We start from the raw sequence: 14,821 nt of genomic DNA, 5'->3' as shown, positions 1-14,821 counted from the left end.
GTAGATCAATTGGACTGGAATGAACTGGACAACTCTTGGCAGTGCTCTAGTGACCACCCAGATTAACATAGCAAACATCCTGAACACCTTAAAACTTCATAGTGTTTGCAATTAAACCACCTTAGCAACATCTAACTACTGTATCTATTTAACTATGAAATCTTAAATGCTGTGCAAATGCTTAATGCTCTCGCTTTTTACAACTTTACAACCTTCAAAGCCCTTATGGACCTTCCTTTCTTAGTTTTGTTTTCTATATTTGTACCATATTTTACTTTAGACAATGTGAGAAAGATTAAAGGCCTTGACATTATCTAATTCTTTCTGCTCCCAACAGAATCCGAGACACGTCAACAACGCTGAAAACAAAGAAACTCCTCTAATGGTATTTTCACCATACTGTAAGTCAGCATTTTGAACCTTTTAGACTTTAAAGAGTTCATGTTATGTGTCTTCGGTTCGTAAAGTAGCCACAAAAACTATTTGGACACTTAAGTCCAAATAGTTTAAAATGTATCGATGTATTTGTTTTTCATTATACAGCAAAATATAAGAAATATAGCACAATATAGTACAGAAATATGCCACAGTTTGTTTGATTTAAATGTATAATACCTTTCAAAAGTTTAGGGTCAGTACAATTTTTTTAATGTTCTTAGAAAGAAGCCTCTTACGCTTACCAAGGCTGCATTTGTAATATGTTTTCAAATATAATTTATTCCTGTGATGCAAAGCTGAATTCTCAGCATCATTACTCCAGTCTTCAGTGTCACATGATTCTTCAGAAATCATACTAGTATGCTGATTTGGTGCTCAAGAAACATTTCTTATTATTATCAATGCTGAAAACAGTTGTGCTGCTTAATATTTTGTAGAAACTGTGCTACATTTTTTGTTTTGAGATTTCTTTGATGAGTAGAACATTCGGAAGAACAGCATTTATTTGATATATTTTTAGCATGACTTTTCTGTCTTTCTGTTCACAGGGAAAGACACAGACAAGGTGAAGTTACTCCAGTGGATAACAGTGCGTCCTGTTTTCATTGAGGTAGAGGTAAACGGAAAGGAAAAGTTGATGGTGAAAGAGGATGGCCAATATTTCCTGTACCTGCAGGTTACCCTTCACCCTCAGGAGAAAGCGAACCATACAATCACTCTGCAATCAGAACAACGACAAGTGATTTTAAAAGGCATAATCAATGGATCAAAAGGCTCAACTATCTTCATGGCTAATGGCATTCCCCTGGATAGCAGCGATACTCTAATTGTGACCTGCCATCCGGAAGCCAAAATCCAGGCCTTTCACACAGAAACCTTCCTGGGTGTGATCAAGCTTAGTTCAACCTGAATCTAGATCAAAGACTGAAATGGATTTGTGACAGTATTGAATGTGGACTCACTCCGCACTGCTCTGCTGGGTTTTGAAGTACACTGAAGGCAGTGTGCGACATGTTAGCTTTTTTTTATTTATTTCTTAATGTGACATCTCCAAAGCTCTCTGCCTTTATTGCACTATGTCTAACCTTTTTCCCACTCAATGGATGAAGTGTCACTGAACGTCCATGTGTGGCCGAATTCTGATTGTTACCAATGTACAATTGGCACCCTATTGACGCACTTTATATATATACATGTATGTATATGTATTTGTGTGAAGCTGACCCTTTGCTAAGGCCCTGAACTGCTCCAAATGTTTCTAAAACACTCTCACTTTGGTATTGTGAGTCCCTTAGTCCACACTACACCAAGTCAATAGAAAATTAAATGAGATTAAGTCAGTAACATTCATTTAGCATTCATTTAGGTCTCCATACTGATGCTAAACAAGTTTGTTTGAGAATTATGATCAACACATCATTTCTGCAGCATGAACATGATTTATTTAACGAGAAAGGGCAATAAATACCGCTTGTCTTCTCTTTTGGTATCTTGTGTCACTATTTTAAGCTCCTCAACAACAATATATCTGGATAATTTCTGTATTTTTTTTTTCCTTTTAAAACTAGTCAAACACACAAAACCACCATAAACATAGAAAATAGCAAGAGTTGGTCTCAAATGGCAGATCAGCGACAGCTGTTAGATGCTGGAAAGGTGGGGACTTAGTAAAGGGTCACGTGCACACAAAGGAGAGTATCAGAATACCTCCCTTCAACAAAGCAAAAAAACTAAGCCTGAATTCAGACTTGCATACTACAAGTACTACAAGTGGCAGTTCAACCAAAAATGAATATTCTTTCATTATTTACTTACCCTCAAGTTGTTCCAAACCTCTATGAGTTTGTATTTTCTGTTGAACATAAAAGATATTTTGAGGAATGTGGGTTGCTCGTCCCCATTGACTTCATAGTGTTTTCTTCCATACTAATTGTTTGGCTACCCACATTCTTTAAAAAAAATATCTTCTGTTGTGTTCAAGAGATCATACAGGTTTGGAACAACTTGAGGGTTAGTAAGTGACGACAACATTTACATATTTGGATGAACTATCCCTTTAATGTGGCAGAGTATGCTACTATGCTATTTCCAAGTTTTCGCCAACAAAGATGTCATTGGTCAGGTGGTATATTAAGAGTAGCAAGCCACTGAAAGTGTATTTATAATTGTTAATATCACGTGTATATGTGTGTTCTTTATTTTTTATTTTGTCATATTTATCTGTATTTATGGCTGTTGATTATGAGTCAGCAAAAATGTTTTTAGAGTACTTAAATGTCTTTGAAAGTCATTGGTTCAGACTAGAGAACAAATATCAAACCGAGTCTTCAAACAAAAGACCTGTTCAAGCAAAACATTTCACAAAAATAACTTATGATAGTACTTATAATAACATATAACAATAATAGTATGCTGTTTTAGAACATACATACAATTCAAAATGAAGACTTTGAGAATGAAGAAAAAAATGACACTTTATGACAGTCAGGTGTTACTGGATCATGCTAATGTAATGAACAACACTTGTAGATACTCCGACCCTTGTGTGAAGAGCTGACTTCAAACATCCACTAAAACTATCATGACACCAGCTGGTTAAAAGTCATTTCACAAATTGCTCAGAAAAGTGAAAGTAGTTCTGAGAAAATCTCTAGCTTCCTTTGTTTGCAGATGCCACTGGTTTGAAAGATTATTTAATGTAGAGGGTTAAGGACCTACATCTAAGATTCTCAGCCAACCCCACGATCTGATATAAAAAGCTATATGTTCTATCGATAGCATGCAATAACACAATTTCAACTAAAATTATTTCATCATAAGATGCTTATGAGGTCATTAGTTGGACATTTGTGGACAATCAAATAATGATCAACGTCATGAAAATTACTAAAAGAACATTCCATGGAACTCAGGATCTAATGACATTGTACTGACCCAAGTCACTTTTTGGGATCACTAAATATGGATGAATTGATGTTTTGTTATATTATTGTCCTAAGATCTCCTTTCAAATAAAGTTACTCCTTTTTTGTAGGTCTGACTGTATGATATAGGTATATCTGACAAAAAGCTTATACAGTGTAAGGCAGTTGTTGGAATAAACTACTTTCTGCCAATGTCATGAGCATTTCTTTGCCTTGTTTTAATTTTTTTTGTGATGACTCATTTATACTGGTGGTAGACTGCCTGATATGCTTACAAGAACGATAATGATAAGACTTTCCATCGAGGTGGGAGTGAGGGGGCAGAAACACAACTTCACAGCAGTGACTCATTTCCATTAATCCATCAGCAAACATCTTTAGTTAGCTGTGGGTTTCAACATTGACATTTGTTCAATAAACATCTTAAGTTTGAATCTAATTTCATCTTAACCTGGCACTAAACTGCACCATATTTGGTTACCTCTGAGCCTTGTGTTAAGGTCTTGTGATGCATCACAACTACAGTGTCATCATTCTGTGTTACTGTGACATCATGTTTTGATGACTCAATAGCGGGACCCTCTTTTTGAAAAGAAAGTGAAAGGGTGCGTCAACCATAACGTCACTCAGCACATCTAATCTTCTGCTTTCGAAGAGCCCCTTATGAGTTAATTTTCACACACTTTTCACACACTCATCACCATTACATTTCTCCACAGTTTACAAGGCCTGAATATGAACGCCACTGAAATTGTCTCATCAAAACCTCTTTAGTGATGGGTAAGGATGCTTTGTGTTTAATTTCAGCTGATTTTCTCTGATTCTAACAGAAAAAGGTGGAGAACAGCATGCTCATTCTTGACTTTTCCTTAAGGAAATCTTATTAAAGCTCAAACGTATTTAAGATAATTAGTCAATATCCAACAGATTTTTAATAATACATATCATTCCAATCATTGACAACCATATAAACATGAACTTAACAGGGCTGCCAACTTTTGAGTTCAACTTGGAGTGAGAATTTCCACGGCGGGATGGGTGGGGGTTTTGTTTGGGGTTATATGTTACTCCTGAAACTTTGCTGCATGTGGGTATGTGGCCGTTGGTCCTGTGAGCAGCACGTAAATCAAAACTTCTGAATGGATTACATGTAGCCTAGAAAGCGAGCAAATAGCGCATCCATATAATCACTAAAAAGCTGTCACTCACTTCACTTTATTGCAATCTCACAATGTTCCATTATAATCAATGAAGCTCTCATTTACATCATGTCTACACTTTGTTACAATGAGACGAATCACAAGTGTGCAGGAAAAAATCCGGCATTTAGGGGTGAGTGACTCTGGACTAACTTGAACGCAATGGCCAATCACAGGCGTTCAAGAAATCAACAGCTATGACTGTGATGTGATTGGCTACATTGCTCAATGCTACAAAAACACGTTGCAAATGGAAACTTTTGATGCTTTCCAGAGCGCAAACACAAATACACACTGGAGCGGTCGCCGTATCTGTTTCACTAATATCCTCTTATTACAGTTTTAACTGAGGGTGCTTTTAACTGTGAGAGAGATGGTTATAATTATGATATGAGATAGTTGTTAATATTGACCACTCATATTTTACCAAAATATTAACAGTACATAATAGCACTTAAAGTAGGAAGACGTTTCCGTGTGTGTGTGTGTGTGTGTGTGTGTGTGTGTGTGTGTGTGTGTGTATAGCTTGGTAGCACTTTGGTATTGTTGAAGTAGGCCTTCTTTGTAAATACAACTGTTTATGGTAATCCTTCAGTGTACACACAGCATCGGTGGTTTATTTTCCTGTTTGATTGGAAAATTACATCTGATTTTTTTTTATATTACATATTTATACAGAAATAAGAATAGAATGTTGCTTTCTCCATAGCTGTCACACTTGTTGTTGTTGACTAGCTAATAATTTTTTCTGTACCTTGTCCAGCACTTTAGTACAGCTTTGAAGTACTTAAACTGCATGAAATACAAATGCAATCCGAATACAAAAAGTGACTAAACATTTTTAATTCACGATTGTTCATACACATCTCTGTTCTGACTTTGTACTTAACTTTAAGACAGACTAGTGCATTTTATCATTTATATCAACTGCTGCTTGTGCATATAAGGGTGCAAGTGAAACTGCATAGCAAAGTGGGGCAAACAGCTTGATATTAATAAGCATATTTTGTTTTAAAAAAGCCCTATCAGCAGAGCTTTGTCTGGCATCTGGGCATGTACTGTGTTTTTATCGTAAAATGATGTAAAATAACTGTTGCTGCGAATCTAATATCTTTTCACCACAACAATATCAATGCACAGCGAGAGAATAGGCCTACTTTCACAATAGTATGTAGATAATCAGCTTGCATATTTTCGTTCAAATAGATACGGTTTTTGCTGTGTAAAATGCATACAGTTTGCGTCAAATGGTTATTCGTAAAAACACATCACTGTGACAACAAGAGTGTTGTGGGGAAAAAATGAATACAACTTAGCAATCACTACAGATGGTTTCTCCTCCGCCGTGTTTTGTGTTTATGGTCCAACTCACCTCACTCAGTTTCCCAGTCGAAAACACGCTCATTTCTGTTCACTTTCCAACTAGGAAATTAGTATTTACAAAAGTTCAGAGAACACGCGAGGGCAGCATTAGCCAATTTACAGTAACTAGTTGGGCCACAAGTAGGCAACACTGGCACAGGCGGTTGTTTCAGAAACAAAAAGAAACGGAAGTTGGAAGGAGGACACAATAATATCTAGACTCCATATTGGTCACACAGCTCTTAATCAATCACTATTTATTATTGGTAAAAATTAATCAGGTAATTGCAATAAATGTGGTATACCAGAGACTGTGGAATATATATTATTAAATTGTGAAGCATATGAAAGAGAAAGAATGCGATCAACAGAAGAATTAAGTATTTTGAATATCGAAAATATAACAATTAAGACTATACTAAAGAATGCTCCAGCACAGTATAAAGTACATTATGCAATTATAAGTTATTTGAAAGCAATAGGTTCAATAAACAGGATTTAATATCACACAGTGAAGTGTATAGAATATTGTATCCTTGTTTTGTTTTGTTTTTTATGGTATGATATTGGATATCCGGCATGCTCCACACTCCAGTCCAGTAGGTGGCGGAAACGCTCTTTTTAAGTGGGTTTTCCAACCGCCATTAAAAGAAAAGAAGAATAAGAACCGACTCAAGGACGCAACAACAGTAGAGCGAAATATAAAGACATTTACACTACAAAGAAAGTTTAATCGGTCATACCTTCAGAAGAGAAATAGCGCAGACACTGGACAAAGATAACTTTCAGTTGTGCACGCTATCAAATGGAAAGTTTAAACTTTGCGTCCAAACTGAGGTAAACTTTGGACATTCAGACAGCAGCCTTCCTCACTGACTTACCTTATGAAAATTAACCATGGGTTTACTATAAATAAAACCAGAAAACCATAGTTAAACTATGGCAACCACAAATTAACCATGGTTTTGCTACACTAACCATATTTTTAACCATACAAATGGTAGTCAATACACCAAAAAACCATGGTTACTAAACTTTTACTACAGTAAAACCTTGGTTAATTTTCGTAACGGTAAGGGTTACAATACTTCCTTTTTGTTTTTCTTTTTGAAAATAGCAAAAAATGTATTGAATATTTTTCTTCATCGTCCCTGTGTTGGTAACTACTCAACTTAGTTTTCTCTTCACCATACACTGAAAAAAAAAAATATATATATATATATATATGACCCTGGACCACAAAACCAATCTTAAGCGTAAATTTTTTTAAATTGAGATGTATACACGGAATAAATAATCTTTCCATTGATGTATGGTTTGTTAGGATAGGACAATATTTGGCTGAGATACAACTATCAAATGGCCAAATGGCTGCAATATAACAAAGAGGGAAAAATTTAAGGGGGTCTGAATACTTTCCGTACCCACTGTATATATATATATATATATATATATAATTGTTTTTTTAAAGCCTTCTCATTAACACTAGCTTTGAAATTAGCAACACTTCTGAACTTAAGCCTTGGTCTCTTTAAAGCAAAATCACACACTTTACAGACACTATATAGTGGAAATTGAAAGAGCTGGAAAATCCAGTCAAATAACTTTCGGTTTCACCCTACCAAAACAGAAGAAAGGCTAAATATGCTAATGAGCAGAAACACTGGATACACCCACAAAGGAACTATATGCACAACACATGCACACATCAGCACAAGAAAAGTCTGTGGATGAACAAGGACACACACACAAAAAGACCTTCCCATTCAGAATTAGTCCACTCAAAGCCATGCCTGACATCACGGCATCAAACATCCTCTCATGCATTGACAAGGCAAAACCACCAAACTCTTTTCTGAAAGCGATAATATCACGAATGATGGGCCTACCAATTCACTTTGTCTAAAGTGTGATATGGCCCATGTACTGCTGCTGTGTTGGTTGGAATCTTCCACCAAGCTCGTTAGAGAAGCTTCAGTCTTCAGACAGACAGATCTGAGTCAGCGAAACAGCCACACTCGTACCTGTGTATGCGGGTAGCGTCCCCCACCCCCATTTCCTCTGCAGTTTACTAGCTCTGCTAAGAATACATAGCAGCGTGGGCGTGCACAAAAAAAGCTTCTTCGAATAAGATGAAATAAAACAGGCCCTGATTCAAACGATAAACGCTGCCGTGTGCACAAAAGAGCATTTCTCCAAACTCATTTCAATGAAGTTCTTGAAATGTTTGTTGCAGTGGAACGCCGGTGTCATCTGACAGATGTGAACAGGTAGCATCTCAAAAGACAAATGACTCAAGTCTCTCCGCACAGAGGAGATCAAAGGATAAGATGAGTCAGAAAAAAACATTTGCATTATGAATAAAAAAAAATTGCTGGTAAAGCAAGATTTAAGTGTCACTGTAGTGGATGACCAGGAAAAGGTCAAACCACAGCGTTGTGGATCCTCTTGCAAGTGACTAATCTCTGCAATGCACATTATGTAACAGCATATAATGATGAGCAGACTGAGGTTTGTCATAACTTTATTTTGAGTAGGAAATGTGTTCAAAATGTGCAGATCCAGATACATGAACACTCTTATACCTAATGTGAGATAGAGAGAGAGAGAGAGAGAGAGAGGTCCAAAAGTCTCAAAAAAAAGAGAGAAAATGCTTTTATTTTGCAATTACATATTTCAGTGGGAGTCAATGTTGTCGTATCAGGATGCTCAAACAAACTGAACAAGGGTTTACTATGATATTTACAAAATCACACACTCCAAAAGCTGCCGGTGCTTCCATTTAATTGCAAAATTAAATGGGAAAAAAAACAAATAAATCAAAATTTTCAATGTGGTCTCAGACTTTTGGTCCCCACTTTATGTGAGAAATATCTTTAAAAAATTATATATAATTTAATTCAATATAAGAACAGTATTAAAAAGTAAATCATATTTAAGATGTGCAAAGCAACATACAAAAGTCATTTATATATATTATATAAATATATATAGTTTTTACAATTAACAAAGAAACAACAAGTAACACATTGAATTAAACACGAAATTCTGAAATGGTATTTTCTTGTCAAACGTATTGTGATAATCTTTTGTTGATTTACCACTTCAAAAAATATATATATTTTTACAGTGTAGATCAACAGAGCTGCAGGTGCTACACACAGGCAGGAACATTACAAGGTATGTATGCATGTATGTACATATGTATTTTTCCATCAAATCTAGCTGTGAACTTATCCAACTCGCACATTAGTCAGTCTGTGGTTCATCTGGAGGTGTCTGCGGAAGATTAAAAAAAGAATCATACATTGACGAATCTTTCATATTGATTTCTCAAACGCCTTGGGTGAAAGAGTCTGCAGAGATGCTGCTGCTGCATCCATTGTGTCTTAGTATCAGCAAATTCCTGCATTTTAGTTCATGTAAGATAACATAATTTCATAAGAATCACCTCTACTTTTTAATTAATTAAAGCTGCGAGCTCACATTCATGTGCCACATTCATTTGCCTTTTGAGTGCCACGTCTCCATCTTCACATCCAATGAACAACCGACTCGTAGAACCAAGTCCCCGCCCTTTTTTCTTTTCTGATAATCTGTTTATTTTAGGTGTGCGTCACAGAAGAAACGATCCATCTCTACTTCAGTACAAGGACTTTTGTGAACACTTATGAGACTGGGATGAATCAATGGATAGTTTTCTTGAAACAACCTGTCTGAACTGACTTCCCAAGATTTCTTAAGAGCGAGGACATGCAACCATTATGTTCGCTCGGTTACATGTGTACAGTAAAAAATAGTAACGTAACATTATCAAACTACACTCCTAATACGTAAAGCAAACATAAAAAAAAAAAAAACACACACACACACACACACACACAAACATGTTAGCATGAATATTTGTATTTGTTTATTATTAAATAACAAGACTGGGCATTTAGTCATATTTCCTCCAGAGCTTAATTTGTGTCATATCAGATAACCCTGTTGCAGGTTGGTTAAGACCCATTTTCTCATAACTGTATTAGTTAGGTCGAGCTCTAGGTCAGGTAACCACAGCACGCCATGTGGTTTGAGCACCAGAAGGTTTGTCCAGCTACATTTCTGCAAATTTCATGTAAAGGGAGGAGCCTGACGGAAACATCTCAATCTACATACAGTCTATATTCACGGATAAATGAGTGAAATTCTTCTATTTCGCATTATATTTCAACATCATATTATCAGCATTACAATATAACTGAAAAGTTGGTTTGAAATATGAACATCATTTATGAATTGTATAATTTTTTAGTATTGGAGGAAAGTTAATTTAATGTATATATATAGATAGATATATATATAGATAGATAGATAGGAGTCAGTATTGAGTCTTATTTTTTAAGGTAAGTCTCATCTTATGCTTTCTAAGTGGCATTTATTTAAATAAATGTACAGTAAAAACAGTAATATTGTTAAAATTAAAAATAAATGTTTTCTATTTGAATTTTTTATTTATTTTTTGTAATTTATTCCTGTGATGTCAAAGCTGAATTTTCAGCATCATTACTCCAGTCTTCAGTGTCACATGATCCTTCAAAAATCATTATAAAATGCTGATTTACTGCTCAAGAAACATTTCTTATTAATATCAATGTTGAAAACAGTTGCTGCTTATTATTTTTTGTGGAAACTGATACATTTTTTCAGCATTCTTTGATGAATAGAAAGTTCAAAAGAGCAGCAGAACTATATATTTACACAATTCTTGCTCAATCATAGTTCTATGTCATTCGTATCTTATTGTTTCAGATAACTGAATGTAACTGAAAGTGATAAAACCACGATGAGGTCAACACCCTAAAACATAATCTATATTCTTTGTATAAAAGAGAAACAGAAGAGAATAAAACAAAGAAAATGATCAAAAATCTGCAATTATCTAAAAAGAAGAGCTGACGAACAAAAAATGAACTGATATTAGATGAAGTGATAGTGTGAGTGAAAGAATGACGCTGAATGAAAGTACACAAGACAGTGATGCTTCAGAAAGTTGGACCAAATAGTACTTACAGGGTTTTCTTTGGATGTGAACAGATGGTAGATGAAACAGGCCTCCACGGCCATGCCACACAGAGCCACACAAACCAGGATCCCCAGTAGAGTCTGGATCACCTCCTTCCGCTGTCTACGGCCTGGCTTGGGGGGCAACGGAGGGGGCCTCATTTTGCTGTCCACCACGAATACCGAAGGATACGAAACTTTACCCGGAGCCATGTGCACACACACCGTCTCTGGCCACTTCAGTGATGACAAGTGCACATCCAGAGAAGTGTGAAAAGACCCACTGCAATGCAGTGAGAGTGAGACCCACTGTGAGAGTGAGAGATAACCATCACTCATAAAGCCCATAGGTGGGCGGACGGTGCGAGAAAAGCACGCTCCAGTGGGGCCGAGAGAAAAAAAATAAGTCAGACCACTCTCAAAATCTCCTGTAATACTATTTCAAGTGACAGGTAAAGTAAAATCAGCAAGTCTGAGAAATGTGGGATGGAATAAGTGCAGCATTTAAATCTAATTTTCTAGTTTTCAAAATGAGGAAAAAAAAAACATCAATAATAAAAGTCAGATCTTTTGTCTTTCAGAACGTGACATATTCCGTTTATCTACATAAATGGGAATCAGAAAAGACGTGGCACACACAAATGCCTACACAAGCAGACAAACGTATATTCATGGCCATGCAACAGGTCCACCTCTTCACACCTTCCTATATCCCCTGCATCAGCTCTCAGCCACAGCTTCCCCTACTCGACACAACACACACTTGTTGAAGTAATTTTGGCTGTAATAAAGATTTAAGTAACTTTGCTGTAGGAAAAAGACAGGAAGTTCATTTTGGACCAATAAAACACAATAGAGTAGTGATGGTCTATGCAGGCTGATGTACTATTTTTTCTTTTTTTGTTATAGCAGTGTGCACATGAGAGCAAGAGGGGAACAAGCTCTTTATATTTAGACCAGTAACCACTATTAGCTTGTGACACATGAAACCGACATCAAAGACCTAGTGGCGACAAAAGCTGACAGTGACTAGGCCAAAAAGTTGCACTTGAACACATCTCAAAGACTACTTCCAAAGGTCCAATAGCATATGCGTTCTGCACCTGTGTGAGAGGAACTAACTCTCCACACCAGAACGACCAGTCGATTTTACTCTATCGCTTTGTTCCAAGCAACAGGGGCGTCCCGGGGCTCGAAATTCGCAGGGTAGGAGTGGGTAGTGACACTGGGTATAACTAAAAAGGTGCCATTGTCCGGTGAGGTCCGGTTGGGGAGTTACGGAACGATCTCATAACACATAATCTTATCAACTGTTTATCTCCTGAACTGCAACTTTCTTTACCGCGCTATACAAATAAACTTGAATTGAATTGAATTAAATTGAATTGAACTGAACTGCAACTTTCTTTACCACGCTATTCAGCGCCAATCCCGCCATGCAGTCAATTTAGCTGGTTAAGGTTAGGGTCAGGTGTGGGGTAGGTTTAAGGGTTAGCATTTTTTGTAGCATAGTGTAGGAAATCTACACTTTAATTGACACAACCAATAAAATCTTTAGAATCAGCTGTGGGGCGGAGTTTGCACTGAAGTGGATTGGGGGAAAAAATTGCGCATGCGTGTCATGTGCCTGTCTTTCAATGGGAGGAAGCCACGCCCTATTTTGGAGCTCCCACCCCGTTTTATTGTTCCCGCCCCCATTTGGAGATCTCCAGGCTGCAGTTACACCCTTCTCCACTTTTTGGTGTGTTTGCACTGCAGGAAGTTGATTGGTTGAATGTTGAAACGTTGATTGGCTGAATGCATGCCATACAAAACACTGGTATCCGCCATTTTTAAAAAGCTGTGTAAACACAAAGATACTTACTCCACAAACGAACTCTGAAGTCCAGGCATTTCTGTCTTCCATCCTCCAGCTGTTGATGTTGTTGAATGTCACGCTTAAATGACGTCACCGACTGCCCGACTCCGATTTAAACATGCTGAAATGGCCAAAAAGCCACTGATGATGTCAACTTACAAAATATGAGCTGACAGATGTTAAACGATGGCCGACTTTGGCCGACCATCAGTTCGATGTGTCAAGGCATTGATAGACCACATAATATTTACACACACTCATCTAGCAGTCAAAAAGGGTCTTGCCATGGACTTCTGTTTAGAGACACATAGATTATGTATATTTAAATAAAAGTGAACCCTTAAATAATTACAATTTGAATTATCAGCGTGCTTACTTGACATGAAATTTAATCTGATCATCACAAAGTGATAGTGTCTCTTCAGAAAAAAACTATTTTGTCTGCATGGCCTTTCAAAGGATGGACGAAAAATATGAGAGAATATAAAAAATATCTACATTAAGTCCAGCATTGTAATTCTTTGACAAACTTGACAATTTGCTCCAAAGCAAAGCATGCATAGCCTAAATATCATGATTTGTGTAAACATCAAAATCAGTTCTTGGAGTGAGTGTTAATAGGCAAGGCCAGGCGAGTTTATTTGTATAGCACATTTCATACACAATGGTAATTCAAAGTGCTTTACATAAAAGAAAAGAAAAAAATAATCACAACAATAAAACAAGGAATTTAAAAACTTTGAAAATGATTTAAAAAATTGATTTAAGAGGTTTAAAATGAATTTAAAACAGTTAAGAATAGAAAACGATTATACATAAAATATAGTGCAATCAGTTCGGACATCGCACAGTGCTCATTCAGTAACTGCACAGCTAAACAGATGAGTTTTGAGTCTGCATTTAAATGTGACTAATGTTTTAGCACATCTGATCTCTTCTGGAAGCTGATTCCAACTGCAGGCGGCATAATAACTAAAAGCACATTCCCCTTGTTTTGTGTGAACCCTTGGTATTTCTAACTGACTTGATCCTAATGATCTGAGTGGTCTGTTAGGTTTATATTCAGTGAGCATATCTGCCATGTATTCAGGTCCTAAGCCATTGAGTGATTTATAAATGAGTAAAAGTACTTTAAAATCAATCCTAAATATAACTGGAAGCCAGTGTAAGGACCTGAGGACTGGTGTGATATGCTCAGATTTTCTGGTTCTAGTCAGAATTCTGGCAGCAGCGTTCTGGATGAGCTGCAGCTGTCTAATGGTCTTCTTGGGAAGGCCGGTGAGGAGACCATTACAATAGTCCACCCTGCTGGTGATAAAGGCATGAACGAGTTTCTCCAAGTCTTGACTGGAAACAAAACCTCTAATTCTTGCAATGTTTTTGAGATGATAGTATGCTGATTTAGTTACTGCTTAGAAGGAACTAAAGAAAAAAATTGCAAGCACAGGTACATCTCGGAGACGTCTATTCGACGTCTGCATTTACATCTGCAAGATGTATTTTTTTTAGAGTGTTTGCTCATCTGCAATACGTCTATAGGACGTTTCCTATCAGATGTCAAATAGACGTTTAGAAGATGTCTTTAAGATGTTTATGATTTAGAATGCATGTAAAACTGACATCTTAAAGACGTCTATCAGATGTTTGTACACAGCAGATGCTTTCCAGATCAAGAGATCTTTAACAGACATCTTGCAGACGTGCATATGCTATCTGGGAATATTTAATTTTCTTCTTGAAAGGTAGTTTTTAGGTTTGTAGTTTTATAAATATAAACTAATATTCTGAGAACATTGCAGAGATGTTCTGTGTGACAGCCACATATCCATACAGTTCTGTTGGTTTTAAATTGGTTCTAACATGGTTACACTGCATTTATTCTATTTTTTCCCCAATTATCGTATTCCCAGAACGTTGCAGAAAGGTTTTCGTCTCTAACATTAGTGTAGCATGACGACTTGAGATCACAACGTAGCCCCTTTGCAATTTACAGC

Source organism: Sinocyclocheilus grahami, unplaced genomic scaffold, assembly GCF_001515645.1.
Source record: "Sinocyclocheilus grahami isolate Dianchi unplaced genomic scaffold, SAMN03320097.WGS_v1.1 scaffold264.1, whole genome shotgun sequence".
Taxonomy (NCBI): domain Eukaryota; kingdom Metazoa; phylum Chordata; class Actinopteri; order Cypriniformes; family Cyprinidae; genus Sinocyclocheilus; species Sinocyclocheilus grahami.
This window is presented reverse-complemented; position numbering follows the sequence as displayed.